Raw genomic sequence first — 16,359 nt, 5'->3', positions numbered from 1 at the left:
CGTGGCATGGCATGCTGCTGGCCTTGGCCTTGGCATGGCATGCTGCTGGCATTGGTTGGGCTGCCCTGGCCGTGGCATGGCATGCTGCTGGCCTTGGCCTTCGCATGGCATGCTGCTGGCTTTGGCTGGGCTGCCTTCCCCGTGCCATGCCATGCTGCTGGCTTTGGCTGGGCTGCCATGGCCGTGGCATGGCATGCTGCTGGCTTTGGCTGGGCTGCCTTGGCCGTGGCATCGCATGCTGCTGGCCTAGGCCTTGGCAAGGCATGCGGCTGGCTCTGGCTGGGCTGCCTTGGCCGTGGCATGTCATGCTGCTGGCCTTGGCCTTGGCACGGCATGCCACTGGCTTTGGCTGGGCTGCCTTGGCCGTGGCATGGCATGCTGCTGGCCTTGGCCTTGACATGGCATGCTGCTGGCTTTGGCTGGGCTGTCTTGGCCGTGGCATGGCATGCTGCTGGCCTTGGCCTTGGCATGGCATGCTGCTGGCTTTGGCTGGGCAGCCTTGGCCGTGGCATGGCATGCTGCTGGCCTAGGCCTTGGCATGGCATGCTGCTGGCTTTGGCTGGGCTGCCTTGGTCGTGGCATGGCATGCTGCTGGCCTTGGCCTTGGCATGGCATGCTGCTGGCTATGGCTGGGCTGCCTTGGCCATGGCATGGCATGCTGCTGGCCTTGGCCTTGGCCTTGGCATGGCATGCTGCTGGCTTTGGCTGGGCTGCCTTGGCCGTGGCATGGGATGCTGCTGGCCTTGGCCTTGGCATGGCATGCTGTTGGCCTTGGCCTTGGCATGGCATGCTGCTGGCTTTGGCTGGGCTGCCTTGGCCGTGGCATGGCATGCTGCTGGCCATGGCCTTGGCATGGCATGCTGCTGGCTTTGGCTTGGCTGCCTTGGCCGTGGCATGGCATGCTGCTGGCCTTGGCCTTGGCATGGCATGCTGCTGGCTTTGGCTGGGCTGCCTTGGCCATGGCATCGCATGCTGTTGGCCTAGGCCTTGGCATGGCATGCTGCTGGCTTTGGCTGGGCCGCCTTGGCCGTGGCATCGCATGCTGCTGGCCTAGGCCTTGGCATGGCATGCTGCTGGCTTTGGCTGGGCTGCCTTGGCCGTGGCATGGCATGCTGCTGGCCTTGGCCTTGGCATGGCATGCTGCTGGCTTTGGCTGGGCTGCATTGGTCGTGGCATGGCATGCTGCTGGCCTTGGCCTTGGCATGGCATGCTGCTGGCTATGGCTGGGCTGCCTTGGCCGTGGCATGGCATGCTGCTGGCCTTGGCCTTGGCCTTGGCATGGCATGCTGCTGGCTTTGGCTGGGCTGCCTTGGCCGTGGCATGGGATGCTGCTGGCCTTGGCCTTGGCATGGCATGCCGCTGGCCTTGGCCTTGGCATGGCATGCTGCTGGCTTTGGCAGGGCTGCCTTGGCCGTGGCATGGCATGCTGCTGGCCATGGCCTTGGCATGGCATGCTGCTGGCTTTGGCTGGGCTGCCTTGGTCGTGGCATGGCATGCTGCTGGCCTTGGCCTTGGCATGGCATGCTGCTGGCTATGGCTGGGCTGCCTTGGCCGTGGCATGGCATGCTGCTGGCCTTGGCCTTGGCCTTGGCATGGCATGCTGCTGGCTTTGGCTGGGCTGCCTTGGCCGTGGCATGGGATGCTGCTGGCCTTGGCCTTGGCATGGCATGCTGCTGGCCTTGGCCTTGGCATGGCATGCTGCTGGCTTTGGCTGGGCTGCCTTGGCCGTGGCATGGCATGCTGCTGGCCATGGCCTTGGCATGGCATGCTGCTGGCTTTGGCTGGGCTGCCTTGGCCGTGGCATGGCATGCTGCTGGCCTTGGCCTTGGCATGGCATGCTGCTGGCTTTGGCTGGGCTGCCTTGGCCGTGGCATCGCATGCTGCTGGCCTAGGCCTTGACATGGCATGCGGCTGGCTTTGGCTGGGCTGCCTTGGCCGTGGCATGCCATGCTGCTGGCCTTGGCCTTGGCACGGCATGCTGCTGGCTTTGGCTGGGCTGCCTTGGCCGTGGCATGGCATGCTGCTGGCCTTGGCATTGGCATGGCATGCTGCTGGCTTTGGCTGGGCTGCCTGGGCCGTGGCATGGCATGCTGCTGGCCTTGGCCTTGGCATGGCATGCTGCTGGCTTTGGCTGGGCTGCCTTGGCCATGGCATCGCATGCTGTTGGCCTAGGCCTTGGCATGGCATGCTGCTGGCTTTGGCTGGGCCGCCTTGGCCGTGGCATCGCATGCTGCTGGCCTAGGCCTTGGCATGGCATGCTGCTGGCTTTGGCTGGGCTGCCTTGGCCGTGGCATGGCATGCTGCTGGCCTTGGCCTTGGCATGGCATGCTGCTGGCTTTGGCTGGGCTGCCTTGGTCGTGGCATGGCATGCTGCTGGCCTTGGCCTTGGCATGGCATGCTGCTGGCTATGGCTGGGCTGCCTTGGCCGTGGCATGGCATGGCATGCTGCTGGCCTTGGCCTTGGCCTTGGCATGGCATGCTGCTGGCTTTGGCTGGGCTGCCTTGGCCGTGGCATGGGATGCTGCTGGCCTTGGCCTTGGCATGGCATGCCGCTGGCCTTGGCCTTGGCATGGCATGCTGCTGGCTTTGGCTGGGCTGCCTTGGCCGTGGCATGGCATGCTGCTGGCCATGGCCTTGGCATGGCATGCTGCTGGCTTTGGCTGGGCTGCCTTGGTCGTGGCATGGCATGCTGCTGGCCTTGGCCTTGGCATGGCAGGCTGCTGGCTATGGCTGGGCTGCCTTGGCCGTGGCATGGCATGCTGCTGGCCTTGGCCTTGGCCTTGGCATGGCATGCTGCTGGCTTTGGCTGGGCTGCCTTGGCCGTGGCATGGGATGCTGCTGGCCTTGGCCTTGGCATGGCATGCTGCTGGCCTTGGCCTTGGCATGGCATGCTGCTGGCTTTGGCTGGGCTGCCTTGGCCGTGGCATGGCATGCTGCTGGCCATGGCCTTGGCATGGCATGCTGCTGGCTTTGGCTGGGCTGCCTTGGCCGTGGCATGGCATGCTGCTGGCCTTGGCCTTGGCCTTGGCATGGCATGCTGCTGGCTTTGGCTGGGCTGCCTTGGCCGTGCCATCGCATGCTGCTGGCCTAGGCCTTGACATGGCATGCGGCTGGCTTTGGCTGGGCTGCCTTGGCCGTGGCATGGCATGCTGCTGGCCTTGGCCTTGGCCTTGGCATGGCATGCTGCTGGCTTTGGCTGGGCTGCCTTGGCCGTGGCATGGGATGCTGCTGGCCTTGGCCTTGGCATGGCATGCTGCTGGCCTTGGCCTTGGCATGGCATGCTGCTGGCTTTGGCTGGGCTGCCTTGGCCGTGGCATGGCATGCTGCTGGCCATGGCCTTGGCATGGCATGCTGCTGGCTTTGGCTGGGCTGCCTTGGCCGTGGCATGGCATGCTGCTGGCCTTGGCCTTGGCATGGCATGCTGCTGGCTTTGGCTGGGCTGCCTTGGCCGTGGCATGGCATGCTGCTGGCCTTGGCCTTGGCATGGCATGCTGCTGGCTTTGGCTGGGCTGCCTTGGCCGTGGCATCGCATGCTGCTGGCCTAGGCCTTGACAGGGCATGCGGCTGGCTTTGGCTGGGCTGCCTTGGCCATGGCATGCCATGCTGCTGGCCTTGGCCTTGGCACGGCATGCTGCTGGCTTTGGCTGGGCTGCCTTGGCCGTGGCATGGCATGCTGCTGGCCTTGGCCTTGGAATGGCATGCTGCTGGCTTTGGCTGGGCTGCCTTGGCCGTGCCATGGCATGCTGCTGGCCTTGGCCTTGGAATGGCATGCTGCTGGCTTTGGCTGGGCTGCCTTGGCCGTGGCATGGCATGCTGCTGGCCTTGGCATTGGCATGGCATGCTGCTGGCTTTGGCTGGGCTGCCTGGGCCGTGGCATGGCATGCTGCTGGCCTTGGCCTTGGCATGGCATGCTGCTGGCTTTGGCTGGGCTGCCTCGGTCGTGGCATCGCATGCTGCTGGCCTTGGCCTTGGCATGGCATGCTGCTGGCTTTGGCTGGGCTGCCTTGGACGTGGCATGGCATGCTGCTGGCCTTGGCCTTGGCATCGCATGCTGCTGGCTTTGGCTGGGCTGCCTTGGCCGTGGCATGGCATGCTGCTGTCCTTGGCCTTGGCATGGCATGCTGCTGGCTTTGGCTGGGCTGCCTTGGCCGTGGCATGGCATGCTGCTGGCCTTGGCCTTGGCATGGCATGCTGCTGGCTTTGGCTGGGCTGCCTTGGCCGTGGTATCGCATGCTGCTGGCCTAGGCCTTGCCATGGCATGCTCCTGGCTTTGGCTGGGCTGCCTTGGCCGTGGCATCGCATGCTGCTGGCCTACGCCTTGGCATGGCATGCTGCTGGCTTTGGCTGGGCTGCCTTGGCCGTGGCATCGCATGCTGCTGGCCTTGGCCTTGGCATGGCATGCTGCTGGCTTTGGCTGGGCTGCCTTGGCCGTGGCATCGCATGCAGCTGGCCTAGGCCTTGGCATGGCATGCTGCTGGCTTTGGCTGGGCTGCCTTGGCCGTGGCATGGCATGCAGCTGGCCTAGGCCTTGGCATGGCATGCTGCTGGCTTTGGCTGGGCTGCCTTGGCCGTGGCATCGCTTGCAGCTGGCCTAGGCCTTGGCCGTGGCATGGCATGCTGCTGGCCATGGCCTTGGCATGGCATGCTGCTGGCTTTGGCTGGCCTTGGCCTTGGCCGTGGCATCGCATGCTGCTGGCCTAGGCCTTGGCATGGCATGCTGTTGGCCTAGGCCTTGGCATGGCATGCTGCTGGCTTTGGTTGGGCTGCCTTGGCCGTGGCATCGCATGCTGCTGGCCTTGGCCTTGGCATGGCATGCTGCTGGCTTTGTCTGGGCTGCCTTGGCCGTGGCGTGGCATGCTGCTGGCCATGGCCTTAGCATGTCATGCTGCTGCCTTTGGCTGGGCTGCCAGGGCCTTGGCACGGCATGCTGCTGGCCTTGGCCTTGGCCTTGGCATGGCATGCGGCCGGCTTTGGCTGGGCTGCCTCGGCCGTGGCATGGCATGCTGCTGGCCTTGGCCTTGGCAAGGCATGCCGTTGGCTTTGGCTGGGCTGCCTTGGCCGTGGCATGGCATGCTGCTGGCCTTGGCCTTGGCATGGCATGCCGCTGGTTTTGGCTGGGCTGCCTTGGCCGTGGCAAGGCATGCTGCTGGCCTTGGCCTTGGCATGGCATGCCGCTGGCTTTGGCTGGGCTGCCTTGGCCGTGGCATGGCATGCTGCTGGCCTAGGCCTTGGCATGGCATGGTGCTGGCTTTGGCTGGGCTGCCTTGGCCGTGGCATGGCATGCGGCTGGCCTTGGCCTTGGCATGGCATGCAGCTGGCTTTGGCTGTGCTGCCTTGGCCGTGGCATCGCATGCTGCTGGCCTAGGCCATGGCATGGCATGCTGCTGGCTTTTGCTGGGCTGCCATGGCCGTGGCATCGCATGCTGCTGGCCTAGGCCTTGGCATGGCGTGCTGCTGGCTTTGGCTGGGCTGCCTTGGCCGTGGCATGGCATGCTGCTGGCCTTGGCCTTAGCATGGCATGCTGCTGGCGTTGGCCTTGGCATGGCATGCTGCTGGCTTTGGCTGGGCTGCCTTGGCCGTGGCATCGCATGCTGCTGGCCTTGGCCTTGGCATGGCATGCTGCTGGCTTTGGCTGGGCTGCCTTGGCCTTGGCATGGCATGCTGCTGGCCTAGGCCTTGGCATGGCATGCTGCTGGCTTTGGCTGGGCTGCCTTGGCCGTGGCATGGCATGCTGCTGGCCTTGGCCTTGGCATGGCATGCTGCTGGCTTTCGCTGGGCTGCCTTGGCCGTGGCATCGCATGCTGCTGGCCTTGGCCTTGGCATGGCATGCTGCTGGCTTTGGCTGGGCTGCCTTGGCCTTGGCATGGCATGCTGCTGGCCTTGGTCTTTGCATGGCATGCTGCTGGCTTTGGCTGGGCTGCCTTGGCCGTGGCATGGCATGCTGCTGGCCTTGGCCTTGGCATGGCATGCTGCTGGCTTTGGCTGGGCTGCCTTGGCCTTGGCATGGCATGCTGCTGGCTTTGGCTGGGCTGCCTTGGCCGTGGCATGGCATGCTGCTGGCCTTGGCCTTGGCATGGCATGCTGCTGGCTTTGGCTGGGCTGCCTTGGCTTTGCACGGCATGCTGCTGGCCTTGGCCTTCGCATGGCATGCGGCTGGCTTTGGCTGGGCTGCCTTGGCCGTGGCATGGCATGCTGCTGGCCTTGGCCTTGGCATGGCATGCTGCTGGCTTTGGCTGGGCTGCCTTGGCCGTGGCATGGCATGCTGCTGGCCTTGGCCTTGGCTTGGCGTGCTGCTGCCTTTGGCTGGGCTGCCTTGGCCGTGGCATGGCATGCTGCTGGCCTTGGCCTTGGCATGGCATGCTGCTGGCTTTGGCTGGGCTGCCTTAGCCGTGCGCATTATGGTTCGAACACTCGAACATCTATACGGATTCTCCTGCACAGTGGCAGATATGTAAATACGGGGTTTACATACCATTTCTTGCGCATTACGGTTCGAACACTCGAACACCTATACGGATTCTCCTGCACAGTGGCGAATATGTAAATACGGGGTTTCCATACCATTTCTTGCGCATTACGTTTCGAACACTCGAACACCTATACGGATTCTCCTGCACAGTGGCAGATATGTAAATACGGGGTTTACATACCATTTCTTGCGCATTACGGTTCGAACACTCGAACACCTATACGGATTCTCCTGCAAAGTGGCAGATATGTAAATACGGGGTTTCCATACCATTTCTTGCGCATTACGGTTCGAACACTCGAACACCTATACGGATTCTCCTGCGCAGTGGCAGATATGTAAATACGGGGTTTCCATATCAATTCTTGCGCATTACGGTTCGAACACTCGAACACCTATACGGATTCTCCTGCATAGTGGCAGATATGTAAATACGGGGTTTCCATACCATTTCTTGCGCATTACGGTTCGAACACTCGAACACCTATACGGATTCTCCTGCACAGTGGCAGATTTGTAAATACGGGGTTTCCATACCATTTCTTGCGCATTACGGTTCGAACACTCGAACACCTATACGGATTCTCCTGCGCAGTGGCAGATATGTAAATACGGGGTTTCGATACCATTTCTTGCGCATTACGGTTCGAACACTCGAACACCTATACGGATTCTCCTGCACAGTGGCAGATATGTAAATACGGGGTTTCCATACCATTTCTTGCGCATTACGGTTCGAACACTCGAACACCTATACGGATTCTCCTGCACAGTGGCAGATTTGTAAATACGGGGTTTCCATACCATTTCTTGCGCATTACGGTTCGAGCACTCGAACACCTATACGGATTCTCCTGCACAGTGGCTGATATGTAAATACGGGGTTTACATACCAATTATTGCGCATTACGGTTCGAACACTCGAACACCTATACGGATTCTCCTGCACTGTGGCAGATATGTAAATACGGGGTTTACATACCATTTCTTGCGCATTACGGTTCGAACACTCGAACACCTATACGGATTCTCCTGCACAGTGGCAGATATGTAAATACGGGGTTTCCATACCATTTCTTGCGCATTACGGTTCGAACACTCGAACACCTATACGGATTCTCCTCCACAGTCGCAGATTTGTAAATACGGGGTTTCCATACCATTTCTTGCGCATTACGGTTCGAACACTCGAACACCTATACGGATTCTCCTGCACAGTGGCTGATATGTAAATACGGGGTTTACATACCAATTCTTGCGCATTACGGTTCGAACACTCGAACACCTATACGGATTCTCCTGCACAGTGGCAGATATGTAAATACGGGGTTTCCATACCATTTCTTGCGCATTACGGTTCGAACACTCGAACACCTGTACGGATTCTCCTGCACAGTGGCAGATATGTAAATACGGGGTTTACATACCATTTCTTGCACATTACGGTTCGAACACTCGAACACCTATACGGATTCTCCTGCACAGTGGCAGATATGTAAATACGGGGTTTCCATACCATTTCTTGCGCATTACGGTTCGAACACTCGAACACCTATACGGATTCTCCTGCACAGTGGCAGATATGTAAATACGGGGTTTCCATACCATTTCTTGCGCATTACGGTTCGAACACTCGAGCACCTATACGGATTCTCCTGCACAGTGGCAGATTTGTAAATACGGGGTTTCCATACCATTTTTTGCGCATTACGTTTCGAACACTCGAACACCTATACGGATTCTCTTGAACAGTGGCAGATATGTAAATACGGGGTTTCCATACCAATTCTTGCGCATTACGGTTCGAACACTCGAACACCTATACGGATTCTCCTGCACAGTGGCAGATACGTAAATACGGGGTTCACATACCATTTCTTGCGCATTACGGTTCGAACACTCGAACACCTATACGGATTCTCCTGCACAGTGGCAGATTTGTAAATACGGGGTTTCCATACCATTTCTTGCGCATTACGGTTCGAACACTCGAGCACCTATATGGATTCTCCTGCACAGTGGCAGATTTGTAAATACGGGGTTTCCATACCATTTTTTGCGCATTACGTTCCGAACACTCGAACACCTATACGGATTCTCTTGAACAGTGGCAGATATGTAAATACGGGGTTTCCATACCAATTCTTGTGCATTACGGTTCGAACACTCGAACACCTATACGGATTCTCCTGCACAGTGGCAGATACGTAAATACGGGGTTTACATACCATTTCCTGCGCATTACGGTTCGAACACTCGAACACCTATACGGATTCTCCTACACAGTGGCAGATATGTAAATACGGGGTTTCCATACCATTTCTTGCGCATTACGGTTTGAACACTCGAACACCTATACGGATTCTCCTGCACAGTGGCAGATTTGTAAATACGGGGTTTCCATACCATTTCTTGCGCATTACGGTTCGAACACTCGAACACCTATACGGATTCTCCTCCACAGTGGATGATATGTAAATACGGGGTTTACATACCAATTCTTGCGCATTACGGTTCGAACACTCGAACACCTATACGGATTCTCCTGCACAGTGGCAGATATGTAAATACGGGGTTTACATACCATTTCTTGCGCATTACGGTTCGAACACTCGAACACCTATACGGATTCTCCTGCACAGTGGCAGATTTGTAAATACGGGGTTTCCATACCATTTCTTGCGCATTACGGTTCGAACACTCGAACACCTATACGGATTCTCCTGCACAGTGGATGATATGTAAATACGGGGTTTACATACCAATTCTTGCGCATTACGGTTCGAACACTCGAACACCTATACGGATTCTCCTGCACAGTGGCAGATATGTAAATAAGGGGTTTACATACCATTTCTTGCGCATTACGGTTCGAACACTCGAACACCTATACGGATTCTCCTGCACAGTGGCAGATATGTAAATACGGGGTTTACATACCATTTCTTGCGCATTACGGTTCGAACACTCGAACACCTATACGGATTCTCCTGCACAGTGGCAGATATGTAAATACGGGGTTTACATACCATTTCTTGCGCATTACGGTTCGAACACTCGAACACCTATACGGATTCTCCAGCACAGTGGCAGATTTGTAAATACGGGGTTTCCATACCATTTCTTGCGCATTACGGTTCGAACACTCGAACACCTATACGGATTCTCCTGCACAGTGGATGATATGTAAATACGGGGTTTACATACCAATTCTTGCGCATTACGGTTCGAACACTCGAACACCTATACGGATTCTCCTGCACAGTGGCAGATATGTAAATACGGGGTTTACATACCATTTCTTGCGCATTACGGTTCGAACACTCGAACACCTATACGGATTCTCCTGCACAGTGGCAGATATGTAAATACGGGGTTTCCATACCATTTCTTGCGCATTACGGTTCGAAAACTCGAACACCTATACGGATTCTCCTGCACAGTGGCAGATTTGTAAATACGGGGTTTCCATACCATTTCTTGCGCATTACGGTTCGAACACTCGAACACCTATACGGATTCTCCTGCACAGTGGCTGATATGTAAATACAGGGTTTACATACCAATTCTTGCGCATTACGGTTCGAACACTCGAACACCTATACGGATTCTCCTGCACAGTGGCAGATATGTAAATACGGGGTTTCCATACCATTTCTTGCGCATTACGGTTCGAACACTCGAACACCTGTACGGATTCTCCTGCACAGTGGCAGATATGTAAATACGGGGTTTACATACCATTTCTTGCACATTACGGTTCGAATACTCGAACACCTATACGGATTCTCCTGCACAGTGGCAGATATGTAAATACGGGGTTTCCATACCATTTCTTGCGCATTACGGTTCGAACACTCGAACACCTATACGGATTCTCCTGCACAGTGGCAGATATGTAAATACGGGGTTTCCATACCATTTCTTGCGCATTACGGTTCGAACACTCGAACACCTATACGGATTCTCCTGCACAGTGGCAGATATGTAAATTCGGGGTTTCCATACCATTTCTTGCGCATTACGGTTCGAACACTCGAGCACCTATACGGATTCTCCTGCACAGTGGCAGATTTGTAAATACGGGGTTTCCATACCATTTCTTGCGCATTACGGTTCGAACACTCGAACACCTGTACGGATTCTCCTGCACAGTGGCAGATATGTAAATACGGGGTTTCCATACCAATTCTTGCGCATTACGGTTCGAACACTCGAACACCTATTCGGATTCTCCTGCACAGTGGCAGATATGTAAATACGGGGTTACCATACCAATTCTTGCGCATTACGGTTCGAACACTCGAACACCTATACGGATTCTCCTGCACAGTGGCAGATACGTAAATACGGGGTTCACATACCATTTCTTGCGCATTACGGTTCGAACACTCGAACACCTATACGGATTCTCCTCCACAGTGGATGATATGTAAATACGGGGTTTACATACCAATTCTTGCGCATTACGGTTCGAACACTCGAACACCTATACGGATTCTCCTGCACAGTGGCAGATATGTAAATACGGGGTTTACATACCATTTCTTGCGCATTACGGTTCGAACACTCGAACACCTATACGGATTCTCCTGCACAGTGGCAGATTTGTAAATACGGGGTTTCCATACCATTTCTTGCGCATTACGGTTCGAACACTCGAACACCTATACGGATTCTCCTGCACAGTGGATGATATGTAAATACGGGGTTTACATACCAATTCTTGCGCATTACGGTTCGAACACTCGAACACCTATACGGATTCTCCTGCACAGTGGCAGATATGTAAATAAGGGGTTTACATACCATTTCTTGCGCATTACGGTTCGAACACTCGAACACCTATACGGATTCTCCTGCACAGTGGCAGATATGTAAATACGGGGTTTACATACCATTTCTTGCGCATTACGGTTCGAACACTCGAACACCTATACGGATTCTCCTGCACAGTGGCAGATATGTAAATACGGGGTTTACATACCATTTCTTGCGCATTACGGTTCGAACACTCGAACACCTATACGGATTCTCCTGCACAGTGGCAGATTTGTAAATACGGGGTTTCCATACCATTTCTTGCGCATTACGGTTCGAACACTCGAACACCTATACGGATTCTCCTGCACAGTGGATGATATGTAAATACGGGGTTTACATACCAATTCTTGCGCATTACGGTTCGAACACTCGAACACCTATACGGATTCTCCTGCACAGTGGCAGATATGTAAATACGGGGTTTACATACCATTTCTTGCGCATTACGGTTCGAACACTCGAACACCTATACGGATTCTCCTGCACAGTGGCAGATATGTAAATACGGGGTTTCCATACCATTTCTTGCGCATTACGGTTCGAAAACTCGAACACCTATACGGATTCTCCTGCACAGTGGCAGATTTGTAAATACGGGGTTTCCATACCATTTCTTGCGCATTACGGTTCGAACACTCGAACACCTATACGGATTCTCCTGCACAGTGGCTGATATGTAAATACAGGGTTTACATACCAATTCTTGCGCATTACGGTTCGAACACTCGAACACCTATACGGATTCTCCTGCACAGTGGCAGATATGTAAATACGGGGTTTCCATACCATTTCTTGCGCATTACGGTTCGAACACTCGAACACCTGTACGGATTCTCCTGCACAGTGGCAGATATGTAAATACGGGGTTTACATACCATTTCTTGCACATTACGGTTCGAATACTCGAACACCTATACGGATTCTCCTGCACAGTGGCAGATATGTAAATACGGGGTTTCCATACCATTTCTTGCGCATTACGGTTCGAACACTCGAACACCTATACGGATTCTCCTGCACAGTGGCAGATATGTAAATACGGGGTTTCCATACCATTTCTTGCGCATTACGGTTCGAACACTCGAACACCTATACGGATTCTCCTGCACAGTGGCAGATATGTAAATTCGGGGTTTCCATACCATTTCTTGCGCATTACGGTTCGAACACTCGAGCACCTATACGGATTCTCCTGCACAGTGGCAGATTTGTAAATACGGGGTTTCCATACCATTTCTTGCGCATTACGGTTCGAACACTCGAACACCTGTACGGATTCTCCTGCACAGTGGCAGATATGTAAATACGGGGTTTCCATACCAATTCTTGCGCATTACGGTTCGAACACTCGAACACCTATTCGGATTCTCCTGCACAGTGGCAGATATGTAAATACGGGGTTACCATACCAATTCTTGCGCATTACGGTTCGAACACTCGAACACCTATACGGATTCTCCTGCACAGTGGCAGATACGTAAATACGGGGTTCACATACCATTTCTTGCGCATTACGGTTCGAACACTCGAACACCTATACGGATTCTCCTGCACAGTGGCAGATTTGTAAATACGGGGTTTCCATACCATTTCTTGCGCATTACGGTTCGAACACTCGAGCACCTATACGGATTCTCCTGCACAGTGGCAGATTTGTAAATACGGGGTTTCCATACCATTTTTTGCGCATTACGTTTCGAACACTCGAACACCTATACGGATTCTCTTGAACAGTGGCAGATATGTAAATACGGGGTTTCCATACCAATTCTTGCGCATTACGGTTCGAACACTCGAACACCTATTCGGATTCTCCTGCACAGTGGCAGATATGTAAATACGGGGTTACCATACCAATTCTTGCGCATTACGGTTCGAACACTCGAACACCTATACGGATTCTCCTGCACAGTGGCAGATACGTAAATACGGGGTTCACATACCATTTCTTGCGCATTACGGTTCGAACACTCGAACACCTATACGGATTCTCCTGCACAGTGGCAGATTTGTAAATACGGGGTTTCCATACCATTTCTTGCGCATTACGGTTCGAACACTTGAGCACCTATACGGATTCTCCTGCACAGTGGCAGATATGTAAATACGGGGTTTACATACCATTTCTTGCGCATTACGGTTCGAACACTCGAACACCTATACGGGTTTTCCTGCACAGTGGCAGATATGTAAATACGGGGTTTCCATACCATTTCTTGCGCATTACGGTTCGAACACTCGAACACCTATACGGATTCTCCTGCACAGTCGCAGATATGTAAATACGGGGTTTACATACCATTTCTGGCGCATTACGGTTCGAACACTCGAACACCTATACGGATTCTCCTGCACAGTCGCAGATATGTAAATACGGGGTTTACATACCATTTCTTGCGTATTACGGTTCGAACACTCGAACACCTATACGGATTCTCATGCACAGTGGCAGATATGTAAATACGGGGTTTCCATACCATTTCTTGCGCATTACGGTTCGAACACTCGAACACCTGTACGGATTCTCCTGCATAGTGGCAGATATGTAAATACGGGGTTTACATACCATTTCTTGCACATTACGGTTCGAACACTCGAACACCTATACGGATTCTCCTGCACAGTGGCAGATATGTAAATACGGGGTTTCCATACCATTTCTTGCGCATTACGGTTCGAACACTCGAACACCTATACGGATTCTCCTGCACAGTGGCAGATTTGTAAATACGGGGTTTCCATGCCATTTCTTGCGCATTACGGTTCGAACACTCGAACACCTATACGGATTCTCCTGCACAGTGGCAGATATGTAAATACGGGGTTTACATACCAATTCTTGCGCATTACGGTTCGAACACTCGAACTCCTATACGGATTCACCAGCACAGTGGCAGATATGTAAATACGGGGTTTCCATACCATTTCTTGCGCATTACGGTTCGAACACTCGAACACCTATACGGATTCTCCTGTACAGTCGCAGATATGTAAATACGGGGTTTCCATACCATTTCTTGCGCATTACGGTTCGAACACTCGAACACCTATACGGATTCTCCTGCACAGTGGCAGATTTGTAAATACGGGGTTTCCATGCCATTTCTTGCGCATTACCGTTCGAACACTTGAACACCTATACGGATTCTCCTGCACAGTGGCAGATTTGTAAATACGGGGTTTCCATGCCATTTCTTGCGCATTACGGTTCGAACACTCGAACACCTATACGGATTCCCCTGCACAGTGGCAGATATGTAAATACGGGGTTTACATACCATTTCTTGCGCATTACGGTTCGAACACTCGAACACCTATACGGATTCTCCTGCACTGTGGCAGATTTGTAAATACGGGGTTTCCATACCATTTCTTGCGCATTACGTTTCGAACACTCGAACACCTATACGGATTCTCTTGAACAGTGGCAGATATGTAAATACGGGGTTTCCATACCAATTCCTGCGCATTACGGTTCGAACACTCGAACACCTATACGGATTCTCCTGCACAGTGGCAGATATGTAAATACGGGATTTCCATACCAATTCTTGCGCATTACGGTTCGAACACTCGAACACCTATACGGATTCTCCTGCACAGTGGCAGATTTGTAAATACGGGGTTTCCATGCCATTTCTTGCGCATTACCGTTCGAACACTTGAACACCTATACGGATTCTCCTGCACAGTGGCAGATTTGTAAATACGGGGTTTCCATGCCATTTCTTGCGCATTACGGTTCGAACACTCGAACACCTATACGGATTCCCCTGCACAGTGGCAGATATGTAAATACGGGGTTTACATACCATTTCTTGCGCATTACGGTTCGAACACTCGAACACCTATACGGATTCTCCTGCACTGTGGCAGATTTGTAAATACGGGGTTTCCATACCATTTCTTGCGCATTACGTTTCGAACACTCGAACACCTATACGGATTCTCTTGAACAGTGGCAGATATGTAAATACGGGGTTTCCATACCAATTCCTGCGCATTACGGTTCGAACACTCGAACACCTATACGGATTCTCCTGCACAGTGGCAGATATGTAAATACGGGATTTCCATACCAATTCTTGCGCATTACGGTTCGAACACTCGAACACCTATACGGATTCTCCTGCACAGTGGCAGATACGTAAATACGGGGTTTACAGACCATTTCTTGCGCATTACGGTTCGAACACTCGAACACCTATACGGATTCTCCTGCACAGTGGCAGATATGTAAATACGGGGTTTCCATACCATTTCTTGCACATTACGGTTCGAACACTCGAACACCTATACGGATTCTCCTGCACAGTCGCAGATATGTAAATACGGGGTTTACATACCATTTCTGGCGCATTACGGTTCGAACACTCGAACACCTATACGGATTCTCCTGCACAGTCGCAGATATGTAAATACGGGGTTTACATACCATTTCTTGCGTATTACGGTTCGAACACTCGAACACCTATACGGATTCTCATGCACAGTGGCAGATATGTAAATACGGGGTTTCCATACCATTTCTTGCGCATTACGGTTCGAACACTCGAACACCTATACGGATTCTCATGCACAGTGGCAGATATGTAAATACGGGGTTTCCATGCCATTTCTTGCGCATTACCGTTCGAACACTCGAACACCTATACGGATTCTCCTGCACAGTGGCAGATTTGTAAATACGGGGTTTCCATGCCATTTCTTGCGCATTACGGTTCGAACACTCGAACACCTATACGGATTCCCCTGCACAGTGGCAGATATGTAAATACGGGGTTTACATACCATTTCTTGCGCATTACGGTTCGAACACTCGAACACCTATACGGATTCTCCTGCACTGTGGCAGATTTGTAAATACGGGGTTTCCATACCATTTCTTGCGCATTACGTTTCGAACACTCGAACACCTATACGGATTCTCTTGGACAGTGGCAGATATGTAAATACGGGGTTTCCATACCAATTCTTGCGCATTACGGTTCGAACACTCGAACACCTATACGGATTCTCCTGCACAGTGGCAGATATGTAAATACGGGATTTCCATACCAATTCTT

Source organism: Camellia sinensis, chromosome 13 (genome assembly GCF_055761805.1).
Source record: "Camellia sinensis isolate YWXY chromosome 13, ASM5576180v1, whole genome shotgun sequence".
Lineage (NCBI taxonomy): Eukaryota > Viridiplantae > Streptophyta > Magnoliopsida > Ericales > Theaceae > Camellia > Camellia sinensis.
The sequence above is the reverse complement of the archived record's forward strand: the minus strand, read 5'-3'. Positions refer to the sequence as shown.